This window comes from Tenrec ecaudatus, chromosome 16, assembly GCF_050624435.1.
Source record: "Tenrec ecaudatus isolate mTenEca1 chromosome 16, mTenEca1.hap1, whole genome shotgun sequence".
Classification (NCBI taxonomy): domain Eukaryota; kingdom Metazoa; phylum Chordata; class Mammalia; order Afrosoricida; family Tenrecidae; genus Tenrec; species Tenrec ecaudatus.
In genome coordinates this window covers 6,804,292-6,819,654 of record NC_134545.1, presented here as the reverse complement: position 1 = coordinate 6,819,654, position 15,363 = coordinate 6,804,292, and the positions used below count along the sequence as shown (strand labels likewise).

At 44.6% G+C, this 15,363-nt stretch overlaps 1 pseudogene; it reads right to left on the bottom strand.

Annotated features, from left to right (window-relative positions):
* Positions 1 to 14,129: 14,129 nt before the first annotated feature.
* LOC142429371 (NADH dehydrogenase [ubiquinone] 1 alpha subcomplex subunit 7 pseudogene) lies at positions 14,130 to 14,557 on the bottom strand (annotated as a pseudogene).
* Between the last annotated feature and the right edge of the window lie 806 nt (positions 14,558 to 15,363).

Genomic DNA, 15,363 nt, shown 5'->3' with positions numbered 1-15,363 from the left:
GAGCCATGTGGAGACCTGCATAGGTGCTGAGATGCTTCCACTGCCACCGGATCTTTGAGACTTTTCACCCACCAGCCTGGGATCCTCCTACATTCAACATCATTGTGAGTGACTAGTGAGTCTGATGAGGAATTTATGAACTAGTATTAGACATATGGGCTAATATGGGAGTTATGGGTCTGATCTGGACCGGGCTGGGATGTTTTCCCAATATACAATTGCTCTATGATATAAAGCACTCTCTTACACAAACATATGAGTGTCTCTGAATTTGTTCTTTAGTCAACTCAGGCTAACACAGCAATAATGAGAATGATCAAACACATTGTGAAGAATGTAACTGATGTCACTGAACAATTTGTTTCCAAAATCTAAAGACAAAGCTATCCAGTCAGTGCTGACTTAGTGACCCCAGTGGGTTTCTGAGACTATAACTATTTACGGGAGTAGTAAGCCTAGTCTTTGTCCTGTGGGAGCTGCTGGTGGTTTCGAACTGCCGACCATGCGATTGCAGCCCAATGCAGAACCACTACCCCACCCAGGGCTCTTTGAACAATTTGTTTGATGTTGCTAAATGGGAAGCCAAACTGCTATGTAAAATAAACCTGGATTGAAACCCCAATTATATTATTTTTTAAAGTGGTCGAATATAGTCTAAAGCAGCTGCTTCATTTGACATACCCACAAGTTTGCTATTTCATCCTGAACCACTTTCCAAGGTGTCATGAAAGAAGTGAATTAATACTCAAAGATTTGTAAGTTGTAATTGATGATGATGTTCATGATTTTATGTCTCCCTGAACACCATGTCTTCCACACTCATCGGCAATATCTCACCAGCAGTGACGCGCTCAGACAGACAGGAAAGATATCAGTATGACAAGACTCCTGCTGGCCCTGCTGTTGATGAGGTCCAAACCCTCCCCGAGGTGACCGTGCAAGTCTTAGCCACCACATTAGGGAAAAGAGATCAATGCTCGGGTGACTCAGAGGCAAGAACATGTAACATGTGGACCAGGTCTCCCCTGTGGCTGCTTACACACTCTCTTTTGAAGATCTGAGAAAACCCAGCTGAGAAGGAAGAAAATAGCTCCTAATGAATACAGTGAGCCCTGACACTGAGAATCCTGCAGACTCTCCAGTTGAATCAATACAGAAAGTCCTGGGTAATGAACTGAGCTTGCTGGAGGAACTTGATCGCTACCCTGACAAGCATGGCACCATTTAAGTTTCTCAAAGCACCCACTCGGACTGAACTAACCTGGTTCCCTAGGGAAAGGAGCTCTGTGTCCCCGGACCTCCAGTTTCATTGGTGGAGATATCTGCGTCTGTAGCTGAGTTTACATTTCTATTGTCCACTCTCATTATTGGTTTATTGGAATATATTTCCAGGATCTGTGTCGTTTTTGTTTGTTTGTGGAACATTTTATGTTTGGGTGAAAGTTTATCAGGCAAATTCATAGCGTAGGCATTGCTTTCTATACATTTTTATGTCTTGCCTTTAGTAGCAGTTCCCTCAATGGGAAAGTACTCTTTCCACTTCCTCCCTGGGCTCCCCATGTCCGTTCAGCCATCTTTTCTGTACACTCCTGCCTTTAGAACTTCGCTGTTGGGCCAATGATGCCCCTTTGGTCTCGGAAGTTTGATCCTTCTGAGAAGCATGTCCCTTCCTGGTGATATTGTCCACTTTACAGACCTGTTGATTGTTTCACTAGGAGCCCTAATAGCTTAGTGGGCTGCTAACCTCAAGATGGGCAGTTCCAACCAACCAGATGTTTAAAGGAGAAAGAGGAGGCTTTGTGCTCCTGTAAAAACTCACAGCCTCAGAAACTCAAAGGTGGCAGTCCTACTCTGTCCAATAGAGTCATTAAGACCCTTGATGGCAAGGAGTTGGGTATTGCTTGGTCTAATGGTGATCTCAGTTTGGGATTTGAAAGGTGTATAAGGGGCCATACACTCAGGGGCTCCCACCAGTCCATCAGACCACTAAGTCTGATCTTTTCTATGATTTTGAGATTTGTACCACATTTTTCTCCCATTCTGAACTGGGCCTTCAATTCTGTCCCTGGTGAGTCGGTGTGTACCATAGTTCTTCTGGTCTCAGGCCGGTAGACACTGTGGTTCTTGTGGACCACTGGACCTTTGGAATCATTGTTTCATCGAGTCTCTGATGTTCTTCACTCTTCTTTGCTTTGGCCGGTAAGACACGGATGGTTATATCTTAGATGGACACTTACAAGTGGACACTACTCACCGAAGCAGAATGTAGAACAGTCTTTCAACATGGCTGTATCAATTAATTAATCTAGCTGTCCCCAGAGTCTGCGGTCCTAAGCTCTGAAACGCAGTAACTCAGCCCCTTGAGGGGCTACGTTTGCAGAACTTGCTCCTCTGTATGTTCTACTATGGAGAGGATCGACATGCCTGTACCACATACAGATATGGATGTAGAAGCATCCTTTGCCGAGCTTCTATATGCTAATGGGTATACTCCCTACTTGGTTTACATACCTACCTATGTATTTACTTACAGATGACTTGCTCTGACTGTTACCAGAGGGCTGTGTATATGGTAGTACTGACCATTACTGCCGTCTCCTCTTGCGACTTCCCATTATCTTCTTTTGCCTTAGCCCTCAAGTAGCTCTTTGCACATATTAGGTCATTGTCACAAGTTTAGACGTTCATCTTTTTCAAGGCTTTGCAGGGACCCCACCCACCCAACTCTCGATACTTGACATAATGGCAGTTTCCAGTACAAGTGACTGCTTTTAGTAGTCGAAGTGGAGACTAACTTTGCTAGCTGCCTTTTCTTGTTTGTGAGATGTTAATGTTTTGGTTTGTCCAAATGGCCTACATTCTGGATGACTGGAACTTCTGGACCTGTAGTGTTGGAGATCGCGTCCCACTGTGGTGGCTTATGTGTTGCTGTGATGCCACTGGTGCTTCAGATACCAGCAGGGTCACCAATGGTGGGCAGATTTCAGGAGAGCTTGTCAACTCCAACAGACGAGGAAGGACGGCCGAGGAGCTATCTGGGACAGATAGCCAGTGAGCAACCTCTGGATCCCCACAGGAGGCGAGCCAAGAAAGTACTGGATGATGAGCCCTCTAAGGTGGGAGGTGCTCGAAACAATCCCCCCAAAGCCACAGCAGTGGTTTCAGACACACCGACAATCCAGAGGATGGCGCAAGACCCACAACCTGTTCTTCTCACATACATGGAATTCCCAGGGGTTGGATATGCGTGACTCAAGGGGCAACTACCCAACCACCTGTGATAAATGTTTAGTACCCAATCATGGGGATGGGACAGTTCTCCACTGCCACGAGCATGCTCTGTAACCACCACCAGACCTCAGAGGGACAACAATAAGCTGGCTTGCTTACACAACAAGGCAGTTCTGGTCCTCTGGTCTGAGGGCTGCTGGAGCTGCTAGCCAGTCCATGCTGACTCATTGCTGTGGGCTTCCCAGATTGTAACTGCTTACCAGAGTAGAAAGCCCAGTTTATCTCCCAAAGAACGGATGGTGATTTCAAAATGCTGATCACAGCCCTGCATGTCACCACGATACCACCAGGGCTCCTGCGGGCTGGCCAGACCACCTAAAATAGATGCAGCTGGGGCAACTGGGGGGTCCCTTTCTCTGGGTCTCTCCTCCTCTATCAGGTTACACAGGGAATGTTCTTATGAGAAAGCTGATGGTGCCCGGCTATCAAAAGATATAGCATCTGGGGTCTTAAAGGCTTGAAGATAAACAAGCAGCCATCTAGCTCAGAAGCAACAAAGCCACATGGAAGCAGCACACCAGCCTCTGTGATCATGAGATGTCTATGGGATCAGGTATCAGGCATCTAAGACGCAGAATAAAACCTTACCCAATGTGAATGGGGATGGGAGCATGGAGTGGAGACCCAATGCCCATCTGTAGACAATTGGACATCCTCTCACAGAGGGGTCACAGGGAAGAGATGAGCCAGTTAGGGTGCAGAATAGCACCAATGAAACACACAACTTTCTTCTAGCTCTTTGGTGCTTCCTTCACCCCACCATCATGACCTCAATTCTACTTTACAAAACAGATTAGACCAGAGCATGCACACTGCTACAGACAAGAGCCCGCAACACAGGGAATCCAGGACAGATAAATCCCTCAGGGCCAACAAGGAGAGTAGAGATACCAGGAGGATTAGGAGAGGGGAGGGGGAGAAAAGGGGCAACTATCATAAGGATCAATATAGCACCCCCTCCCAGGGGGACAAACAATGGAAAAGTGGGTGAAGGGCAATGGAGGACGATGTAAGATATAAAAAGAATAATCTATAACCTGTCAAGGGTTTATGAGGGAGGATGGGCGGGGAGGGAGGAGGAAGATATGGGGAGCTGATATCAGAGGCTCAAGTAGAAAGAGAAGGCTTTGAAAATGATGATGCAGGCATATGTGCAAACGTGCCTGACACACTGGATGAATGAATGGGTTGTGATAAGAGATGTAAGAGCTCCCAATAAAAGTATTAAGAGAGAGAGAGAGAATATTCTTATGGCAGGGCAAAGGCGCAGAACAAGTGGAAGCCCTTGTCCACTCCTGAGCTCAGCCATGCACACTGCTGCTTACTTGCGCTGAATTCCACTAGAAACAGCCTGCGGCCACAGCCCAATCAAAAGGAGTTCCTGGTTGGTGCGAAAGGTAAAGACACTACCACACTACCCCCAAAAGACTACAACACAAAAAGTGGGAGGTTCAAGTCTACCCAGGGATGCTTTGGATGAAATGACAGTAGTCTCTGTCTAGAAACCCAGCCATTGGAAACCCTGGGGAGCCTAGTTCGACTCTGAGGTCCACATCCTTGGTTTCCCTAAGAGGGACTGCAGAGTCACGTGACCAAAAAGCCTGGATCCAGGACAGCAGGTAGAACTGTGGCCATCGAGTGCCTGAGCCATGAATTCCCCTGAAGGACGTTGTCCTACGGGTGAAAAAGGGCTACAAGATACATGCCCCCGACGGGTGTCCGCCTGCTGGCTATGAGGTCCTGAAGAAAAGCCGCCTCGCTGCCCTCTGCCTGCAGCTCCAGCACATCAAAGCCCCCGAGCTGCACTGTGCCCGCTGGGTCTGTGGGGCTGGACTTGCAGACACTGCGGGGCCTGCTCAAAAACCGGGGCTGAATCCCAGCAGGCAGGGGAGCCTCTTTCCTCCACCCCAGATTGCACCCACCTTCGGCCCCCAGGGACTCCGCCTGGGCTTGGCACCTTCTCACAGACCCACTCTTAAGAGGCCAAGGAGGCAGGAGGTGGAGACCCCCCTCCCACTGGCCAGCTGTCCCCCCACCCCCTAGCCTCCCCCGCTCTCTCCTTCCTAGAACTATTCCTATCTTCTTTTTTTGAGATTTTTTTTCAAGATGAGGATATTCTTTTGAGACATTCTTTTTCAAGATGAGGAGAAAGAAAGAACCCAGTTCATGGGCATTTTACAAGATATACGAATCTTTATTTTCCCTGCCTGTCCATGATGGGCAGGGAGTGGGGGGCCGGGGCGCCACCGGCCCCTCCCAGTCCCCTGTCTCATGGCCAGTGTTTGCGCTTCACGGTGTTGTACTGTTTGCATGTGCTCGAGGCCTGGATGTTCGTGTACCTCTGCTACCCACCTGCCTTGTGAGGTGGAATTGGAATAAATCACCCCGCAAGGGGGAAAAAGAGAGAGAGAGAGAGAGAGAGAGAACGGGGGGGGGGGGCACATTTCGACCTACCAGCGGCAGCCCTCTCTCAGGCCCTTCCCCATTTACTCTTGAGCCTCAACGTTTTAGGCCAAAGGAGAGAACTGACTTCCAAGGACAAGAACATGGCTGCGGTGTGTTTTTAACCTTGGGTTATAGCAACACATTGTGGGCTGAGTTGGATCATTTTATATCCAGTATCTCTATTCCTTTTTCATTCTCTCCCCAAAATACATCTTCACTTCTTACTAGGACCAACTATGAACGAATCTTAATACTCGCGTTCAACATCAGAACCTAACTTGTAAAGTCTCAGAGATTGAATCCAACAACCTGGAAACACGCCGTGGCGTGTTCTACTGTCTCTGGGACAGCTCAGGATGAAACCTACATTAGATCAAACCCTAGCCAGCTTTGAGGCGATGATTCACCAGGCCTCGTTTATTGCAGAATTCAAAGAGTGTTCACTCGTGGTTCCCTATCAAAGAAAGAAGGGCCTGTTTCCCACAAAGTCCCCAGACTTCTGAGCATGAGTCATTGCATCATAAAAAGTGGGTGTGTCTCTGATGCCTTGTTTTTAGGCTCTTGAGCACCTTGTACCACAAAAGCAACCATGTCACCAGAGACCTTGCTGGTCTCCTGCTCTGTAGAAGTCCTTTGAAGGGTACTTCCTGCCTCGTAGGTATAGGAGCGAAAGGAAGGAAAATGTTCCTAAGGATCTTCATGTGTGCCCATGAATGAGTAACAGACAGAAGGAGCTCTGTTGGTACAATGGTTAAGCTCTCAGCTACTAACACAAAGGTTAGTGGTTTGAACTCACCCAGTGGCTCCAGGGGAGGAACCCCCCACCTGATCTGCTCCTGTAAAGATGAAGCCCCAGGGGGAAGTTCTACATTCTTTCACGTGGCTTGCTAAGAGTCGAATTCAACCCAATGGCCCCCAACAACAATGACTAAAAGTCATTTTCAGCTGTGAGAAAGTGTGTTTGGAAACATTGTGGTAGCGTTTGTACAATTCTGCTTGACGGGATTGAACTATGCAATATTAATGCTGTATGTCTTAGCTCCCAATTAATAATAATAAAAGTACAGTCTAGGAAACTCAAAGGGGAAAAAGGTGTATTAAAGCTTAAAATAGGAGCAATATGTTTGCACTAATTTTACAGTGAAAATATCTAAATCCCGTTTTGAGTCTCCACATAGATTCAGCCTCCTTCGAATTCTTCCTGACCATGAACTGGCTGTGCGAATAGCTTTGTCTTCAGGCAAAGTGTGTTAGAAGATGGGTTCCAAATCCCTTAGGGATATGCTTAGGCATAACCCTGATGGACTTGAAGGTACTAGCCTCGACATGGGGAGCCCTGGAGGCTCAGTGGTTATGACTTGGGCTTCAATTCCAATTCCCAAGTCCAGCAGTTCAAAACTACCAGCTGCTCCTTGGGAGAACGATGGGGCTCTCTGCTTCCATAAAGAGTTATAAGGGCCGCTTCCCCTTATCCTCCAGGGTCACTCACTCTAAGTTGGCACCAACTCGATGGCAGTGAGTTTGAGGGTTTGTTTGAGGCTCTCCATGACCACGAGCCATATCCTGACTGCCTTGCTGGCAGAGTCTTGACCTTGTCTATGTAGAATAGTCTACATGTCCCTTTCCTACTTCTGTGGTCCCGCCTACAACTCTGATGAATTGAGTTGCTACAGTCTCCCCCATGCAGATGAATCTTTGTTTTGTTTGTCTTTGTCCTGTCTCTATAAATTATATTTCGGATTTGGGGTTCTCTCTACTCTGGAACAAAAGGAAGAGTGAGATTCTTTTTCCAGAGAATGAACGAAATGAAGATGGACTGAAATATTTGTGAAATGGTGTTTTTTTTATGAAATGTTTTTTACCTGGTTCCTTACCTACTACACTTGAAGAATCATACCCTTGGGGTACATTCAAGCTTAAGTTCAATGTAATCAATATCTCACAGCAACAGCATCATTGATCAATCTTTTTTTTAACACTACTTCTAAGTTGAGTTTATTTCAGGAGTGCAAGGCTGCCTTGAGATAGAAAAATTCACATGAAGAGAATTAGGAAGAAAGGTATTGATCCATCTTTAATCAGCAAAAAGTTGTAGGTTTGTGGGGGGAGGGAGAAAAATGAGGAGGTGATATCAAGGGATCAGTTAGAAAGAAAATGTTTTGAGAATGATGAGGGCAACAAATGTACAAATGTGCTTGACACAATGGATGGATGGATGGATTATGATAAGAGCTGTACGAGCCCCCCATTAAAATTATTTTTTAAAGTTTCAGGGGTTTTTTTTCTACCACCAATATTACTATATTAAAATATGAGAAATTTATTATCTAAACACTGAATGGTTGCTATTGAGTTTTCTGGGTTTAGTCAAGCCTATTTTTGACTCACAGTGACCCCACATGACAGAGAACAGCTGCCTATAGAGTTACCGAGACGATAATCTCCAGGAGCGCACATTGCCAGGTCTTGCTCCCACAGAGGCACTAGATGAATCAAACCTTCAATCTTTTCAGATAAGCATTTCCACCAGCAGAGCTCCTTGCCTTAAACACTGGCGTTATGAAGACCCTCTGAAGCAGTTCTCTTCTGTAACACAGGGGGATGTCAAGAGCTGAAGCCAACTTGATGGCAAGGGGCTGGAATTTCTTTGTTGTTTTTTAAAGAAGGTTTGCTGGATTGGCCTGTTTAGTTAATACCTGTCTTTTTATATATTTTTTTAAGATCAAGCATGTTTGAGGTAGTTATTTGCAACTAAAAGACCCTAATTAATAAGAGAAGAAAAATATATAAGCAAAAAATATATATATAAACTCTAATAATCAGAATTTCAATAAATGCATTAAAGATACACTAGATCACATTGTGAAGAATGCAACCCAAACAACTCAGTAACTTGTTCAGAAATTATTGAATTGGAACCTAAGCCATTGTGTAAACCTTCACCTAAAACACCATACATTATCTTTAGAAAATACACTAGATTGTGAAAAGAATTGTATGAGCCCCAATAAATTGTTAAAATAAAAAAAATTTTTTAAATAAATAAAAAGAAAATACACTAGATTATAAATTGGTGTGTTACACATGGATGCATTTGAACTGTGGTGTTGACAAAGAACATTGAAAGTACTGTGTACCATTAGAAGCATAAATCTTTCTCGGAAGAAGTACAGCCAGAATGCTCCTTCAAAAGAAGGATGGCAAGACTTAATTCATTTCACATAATTGGAACATGGTATCAGGAGCGACCAGTCTCTGGACAAGGGCATCATACTTGGTCAAGGGAAGAGTCATCAGGAAAGAAGACACTCAATGAGATGGAGCGACATCGTGTCAGCAACAAAGTGATCCAACATACTTGTGAGGATGGCATAGGATCAGGCAGTGTTTCATGCTGTCTTGCGTAGGGCCACTAAGATGGTCTTGTCTACTGGCCATGGTTCTAGTTCCCCACCTGTAGTTCATTGAATAAGACACCATATCTCAAATCGTGTAAGCGTCCTCGCATAGGTCTACCTACCCTTACCCCCTGGCCGTAGACCTTGGGTACATCCCTCGGCTTTGCGCTAAACTCAACCGAGGCTTTCTCTTACTTCACAAAACAAGCCATTTGTTTTGCAAGTGTCAAATGATGAAACAATTGGCTCGTCAAGTAAAAGAGACCATTCTAAATTAACAGTTGAGTTGAATTAGAAGAGATTAAAAAGGAAATAAAACTTTCTCAAGAACGTGAAGAGGCGACCTTAAAGAATAGGAGAAGATACTAAGGGATCGTGTATCTGATACGGTTTTAATACACAGAATACATAAAACACTCCCATAACTCAGAAACAGAAAGATAAACAATCTGATTTAAAAACAGGTATGTTAGTCCAGGTAAACTAAAGAAACAAATTCATAGACACTCAGATGTGGATAGGAAAAAACATTATATACAAGAGCAATTGAATATTGAGAAAACATCCCAGCCCAGTCCAAATCAAGTCCATATGTCCAATATTAGCCCATATGTCTGATATCAATCTATAAAGTATTCTTCAGATTCAGGAAACACATGCAATGATGCCAAATGCAGAAAGATTACAGGCCAGTGGGTGGGCAGTCTTGTGGATCCGGTGGTCAGGGGTCTGGTAAGGGTCAGTACTGGCAGGGGTCTCCACGTGGCTCCTGCAGCTCCCAGGGCTCTGGCTGCATCAGGGTAGCTCCATGTCTGGAGAAATGTCTTGCAGGGAGACAGCGTGTCCCGTCTCCAGCAGGCTACTTATCTCCTTAGCACCTCCAAATGAGTTAGTCAAGGTACAACCTGATTGACAGGATAAACTCTGCTCCTTCATTCTTAATCCTCTCAAATTGACAACAGATTATATAACTACCACAACAGGAAAAGGGCTCAAATAGACACTTTCCCAAAGAAAACACACAAGTGGCCAGCACACATATGAAAAGATACTTAACATTGTCGGTCATCAGAGTAATGCCAATCAAACCATAAGGAAGTAAACTTCACCTCCTAGAAGGATGGCTGTTACCAGAAAGACCGCAAGTAACAAGTTGGTGAGGAAGCAGAACACATGGGAGATCTCTGTCTGAAGCCCACGGCACTGACAGCATGGGGCAGAACAGAGAAGTCTCGCAAGACCTTGAGAGTGGCTGGTATACTTCCTCGCCCACTGAGGCAGAGGTCAAGAGATCACATGACTGAGAGGCTGAGAACCAAGAGACACGCTTGCCAGAACGGTTGAAGAGATGTGCTACAGAGAAAAGACCTTCATCCTTAGTATTTTGGACTTTGCTAGCTTCCTAATAAGCACCTATAATCAGAGTGGTGGTAAAAGAGACACCCTCAACAAGACGGATTGCCACCGCGGGTGCAACAATGGGCTCAGACATAGATGTAATGTAAGGATGGCGAAGGACTGCACAGGGTTTTACTCTGTTGTGCCTAGGGTCGGAATCAACCCGATGGCACCTAACAACGACAACCTAACAATTATAAACAAACAGAGGAACAAAAACAAGTTGAGGAGGAAGTGGAAAATGTATAATGACCCAACCACTATGGAAAACAGTTTAGCAAAAGAGGTTATGACCCACTAATTCCATTCTTAGGTATAAACCCAAGAGACTTGAAAGCAGGAACTCAGACAGATACATGGTAGCATCATTCACAGTAGTCAAGAGAGAATGGCCATCTCAAAGTGGCCATTAACTAATGAATGAATAAGCAAATATATATACTCTAGAAAACAATGGAACATTACTGAGCCATAGCGATAAATAAAATTCTGATAGCTGGATGAATGTTAGTGACTCTATGCAGAGTGAAATAAATCAGACGGAAAAGGACAGTTCCACTTATATTAAAATGCCTATGGTCGGTCAATGCATACAGACAAAATTTTATGGGTTCTTAGTAGGGATTGTGGGGCGAGGGGGGTGGGAGGTATTGTTTGATGGGACACCGACTTTCTGTCTGGGGTGATGTATAACTTTGGGAAAATGGATAGTGGTGATGTTTGTACAGCATGGCGAATGGCCTTAATGCCCCTGAATTGTACACATGAAAATGGTTACATTGGCAAAGGTTTAGGTTTATCTATTTCACCACAACAAAATGACACACCGTATTGGATAAAGATGCTGCCCAGGACCTCTTTCAAGTGTTGAAAAGCAAGGATGTTAAAAAAGAAAGAAAGAAAGAAAGAAAAGCAAGGATGATACTTTGAGGATTGAGGTGCGCCTGACCCAAGCCATGGTGGTTTCGATTGTCGCCTATGTATGTGACAGTTGGGTAATGAATAAGGAAGACCGAAGAAGAATCAATGTATTTCAGTCATGGTGCTGGCAAAGGCTTTTGAAGGTACCATGGACGGTCAAAAGAACGCACAAACCTGTCCTGGTCAAAATACATCTAGAATGTTCTGTAGAGGCAAGGATGGTGATACTTTGCCTCAGGTGCTTTGGCCATGTTGTCAGGGGAGACTAGTCCCTGGAGAAGGACATCAGGCTTGGTAAACAAGGGGCAGTGATAAAGGGGAGGGCCCTCAACGATATGGATTGGCACAGTGGCTGCAACAACGGGCTCGAACATGGAAGCACTCTGAATTCCATAAATCCCACAGTGAAGTGAAGCAAAATTTTGAACAGCTTTACCCTAGTCAAATTCTAAGCGAATCTAGTATCAGGTCAGGCGGATATGGCGCAGGAGCAGGCGGTGTTTCCTTCTGTTCTACGCGGGGTCGCCGTGCGTCAGACTCGACTCAAGGGCACCCAACACCAAAAACACAATACAATTCTTAAAGGAAAGAAGTAAGTTTGTTGGAATTTAAAAAAAAACAATCAAAACAAGGTCAAAGAACTGTGCTATGGAAATCTTGTCAACAGTCTTCAAAAAAAAAAGCTCTTTTAGTAAAGATGTGGGGGCAGAGAGTAGTATTCAGAATCATGGTCTTTTGGGTTCTATAAAAAGTGATTAAAATCTTGGTAAACCTATAAGGCAGAGGATTTTGGAATGAGGATGGACAAAAGGGTGACCTTTTAGGGAATAATTATGAGCCCATCTATCTGTCTATGATGGATATAGTGTTATAGAAAGAGCACTGGTGGAAGAGTGGGTCACACAGTGGGCTGAGGCTCACCACAAAGTTTATGGTTCAAACTTACCAGTCGAACCTTGTGAGAAATAAGAGGCTGTCTGCTTCTATAAAGCGTTTGCAGCCTCAGAAACTACAGGGAGCAGTTCTGAATTCGCTTGATGGCAGTGGGTTAGGGATATAGCAGAATGTGAATCCTTTTATTTTGCAGAACCTGAAGTTGGAATTTTCAAGGTAGCTCTCTTTAGCTCCATGCCGTATACCTTTCTCGGTGTTTACCTCGTTCATTTATCAGCTGGCTTCATGTCCACTTTGGTGGTAACTTTTGGCTGTAACCGTGCATGTGCGTCAGCCTGTCTGCCTGGGATTGTAAATGTTTACAGGCAAGAAACAGGGTTGAGCTAATTCTGTGAACCATTTCATCTGGCAGAGCACCAAACACAATTAGAGATCCAATAAATGTGTTGATTATGGTCTTCAGACCCCAAAGTTTCCCCCACTGCATTCATGATCCTGATAGTACTTCTCAAGAGAATCGGGAGGTTAACTCGATCTACTTTTAACTTTGCTAGACTGGAATCATACCTATAAATATTAAATGGGCCTGTCACTCATGCCCATGGGTGAATGTCTGAAAACGATATAGGTTCCCATTTTGGTAACTGTCTGTTGTAACACTATACTCACTTGGAACTTTGACTAGGATAAATATATCTTAAAGTTTGCTTCACTGTGAGATTTATGAAATTCAGAATGTGTCCATGGACCTAGGTGATTAACTAATGAATGAATGGGTAGATAAAATGCAGTCTCTTGACACAATGGAATAAGGATTAAAATAGTATGTTTAGTACTTCTGGTCTACCTCCTAGGTGTATAGTAGAGGGAGTGTTAAAAGTTTGCGAGTGCTCATTCAACGCATAACAATTTCACCTAGAGCAAGGCGAGAAGCAAGGTTAGGAACAGGAGGAGAATATGGACTGTGTGGCTAATTCCCTTCATGAACAATTGCCTTCTTTGCCCTGATATCAGAAGATTTGGGTGATGTGTAGTGACCATGACTGAACATTTTGATAAAAGATTCTATAGAAGAATCCTGATCACGAGGGTGGGGGGGGGGACACAAAACAGAATTTAAAATTCTCAAAGATTTCAGACTATATGGCTTCATGGTTCTTAGCTGAACCCCTAGAAGAGTTGCCTTGAGATAATCTCCAAATCTTAAACAAAAAAATTTCCTGAAGCCTTCTTAGAGCCGAACAGTAGCTCAACTAGGAAAACAAGTCTGCCTTTTGCATTATGCTTTTTCAAGAACTATCTACATGGGATAAAAATGAGAGCAGCTACTGGAAAGGGCAGATAGGAAGCTTAAGGGGGCAGTGAGTTTATGTTGATGGGGAGGAGCAACTTGGAACAAGAGGTGAGAATGGTTGTACAACTTGAGTGTAACCTGCATCCCTGAGTGACAGAATGGTTGTAGAACATGTAGAAACGTTGCATTGATGTATGCTTTGCCGTGCATATTCTCAACAACAAAAATGTTTAAAACTTTAATAGAAAGAAAAAGGGGAAAAGAATTATACTGCTATAATATGGATGAAATATGGGAACATTATACACATTAATAGCACCGACCATATTGACCATAGCTAGCTAACTAGGTAGCTATCGATAATGTTTGCCTCACCAATTTCTCCATTCTTTCATTTCCTATAAGTTGCCTGTCAGGCTCTCACACTAACAGGTAACAATACACAGAAGACCCCCAAAGGTTGGATACCAAAGGATGGTCTCTTTTTTTGTGTGACCAGGATGCTCTGTATATTTGTCATCAGCGAGGTCACGGTCCCCGGAAGTGGAAGCAGCACAGGTGGGCTCCGGGTGCAGGGTCACAGGTAGGGCTGGTCCTGGGACAACTCCCAGGGCTTTATGGGAGTTGCTGGTGTCACGGCCCGCTTCTCAGTGGCTGCCACCGCACTCTCTGCTAGCGTGCCTGCCACCAGCGCCTTCTGGGAGGACATGAAGATGGAAGGGGGCACAGCTTCCCGGCAGCCATCGCGAGTGCAGTAATAATTGTTAGAGAGCTTGTGGCTGGGGCCCACGGGGAGCCGGGGAGGCGGCTGGGTTCGCTTGGCGATCTCCTGGTACCGCAGCTGCAGCTTCGCCTGCAGGTCTTACCCAGATGCCCAGTTCCGCAGCCGTTGGATGAAGCGGGTGGCAGAAGCCATCTTCCGTCCGCACTGAAGGGCGCCGGGGGTCTCTTCTTTTTTGAGTCCATGGAAATATTCAAGTTATCCAAGCGCCAGGAAGTTTGCAAAAATTAGTTAAGCTCATTGTGCTTGTCATATGTATAATCGCAGATTGAACTGTGAGCCTCTAAAACATGTGTTGGGGTAAGGCTCGTTATTTTAATGAGGCCATATCTTTGTATGGTGCATCTTTTTGTTTTAATTTTTTAAACTGTGGTTTCAGTGAAAGTTTACAGAGCAAATTGGGTTCAATAATTCATAAACATTCTGTTTTGTGACCTTGATTGCAATCTCTACATTGTAACATTTATTCTACTTCCTCCCTATGTTTCCCATTTCCATGTCTCCTTCCTTTCTATCCCTTCCTGCCTTCTGAGCTTTATCCCTAGGCAAGTGCTGCCCTTCGGGGCCCATAAGGTTGATTGCTCTAAGGAGTGCCTACTACCCTGGTTTTATGTCCCTGTAGACTTATAGGCCTGTCTATTATTTGGCTGAAAATTGAACCAAAGAGGTGAGTTCAATTTCAAGTTGGAAGGGTGACTATGGGCATTGACTTAGGGGTCCCAGAAGTCTCTATCAGACCAGTATGCTGGTCTTGCTTATGACTTTCAAGTTTAATCCATCCTTTTACCCCACTCCTTCCACACGTCCTATTGGGATCCCTTTCAGAGAGGTCAATAGTGACAGCTGGGCATCACCTAGTTCTTCTGGTTTCAGGATAGGGGAGGCTGGAGTTCATGTGGCCCCTTAGTTCTTTAGCCTTAGTGTTTCCTTGCATCTTTTTC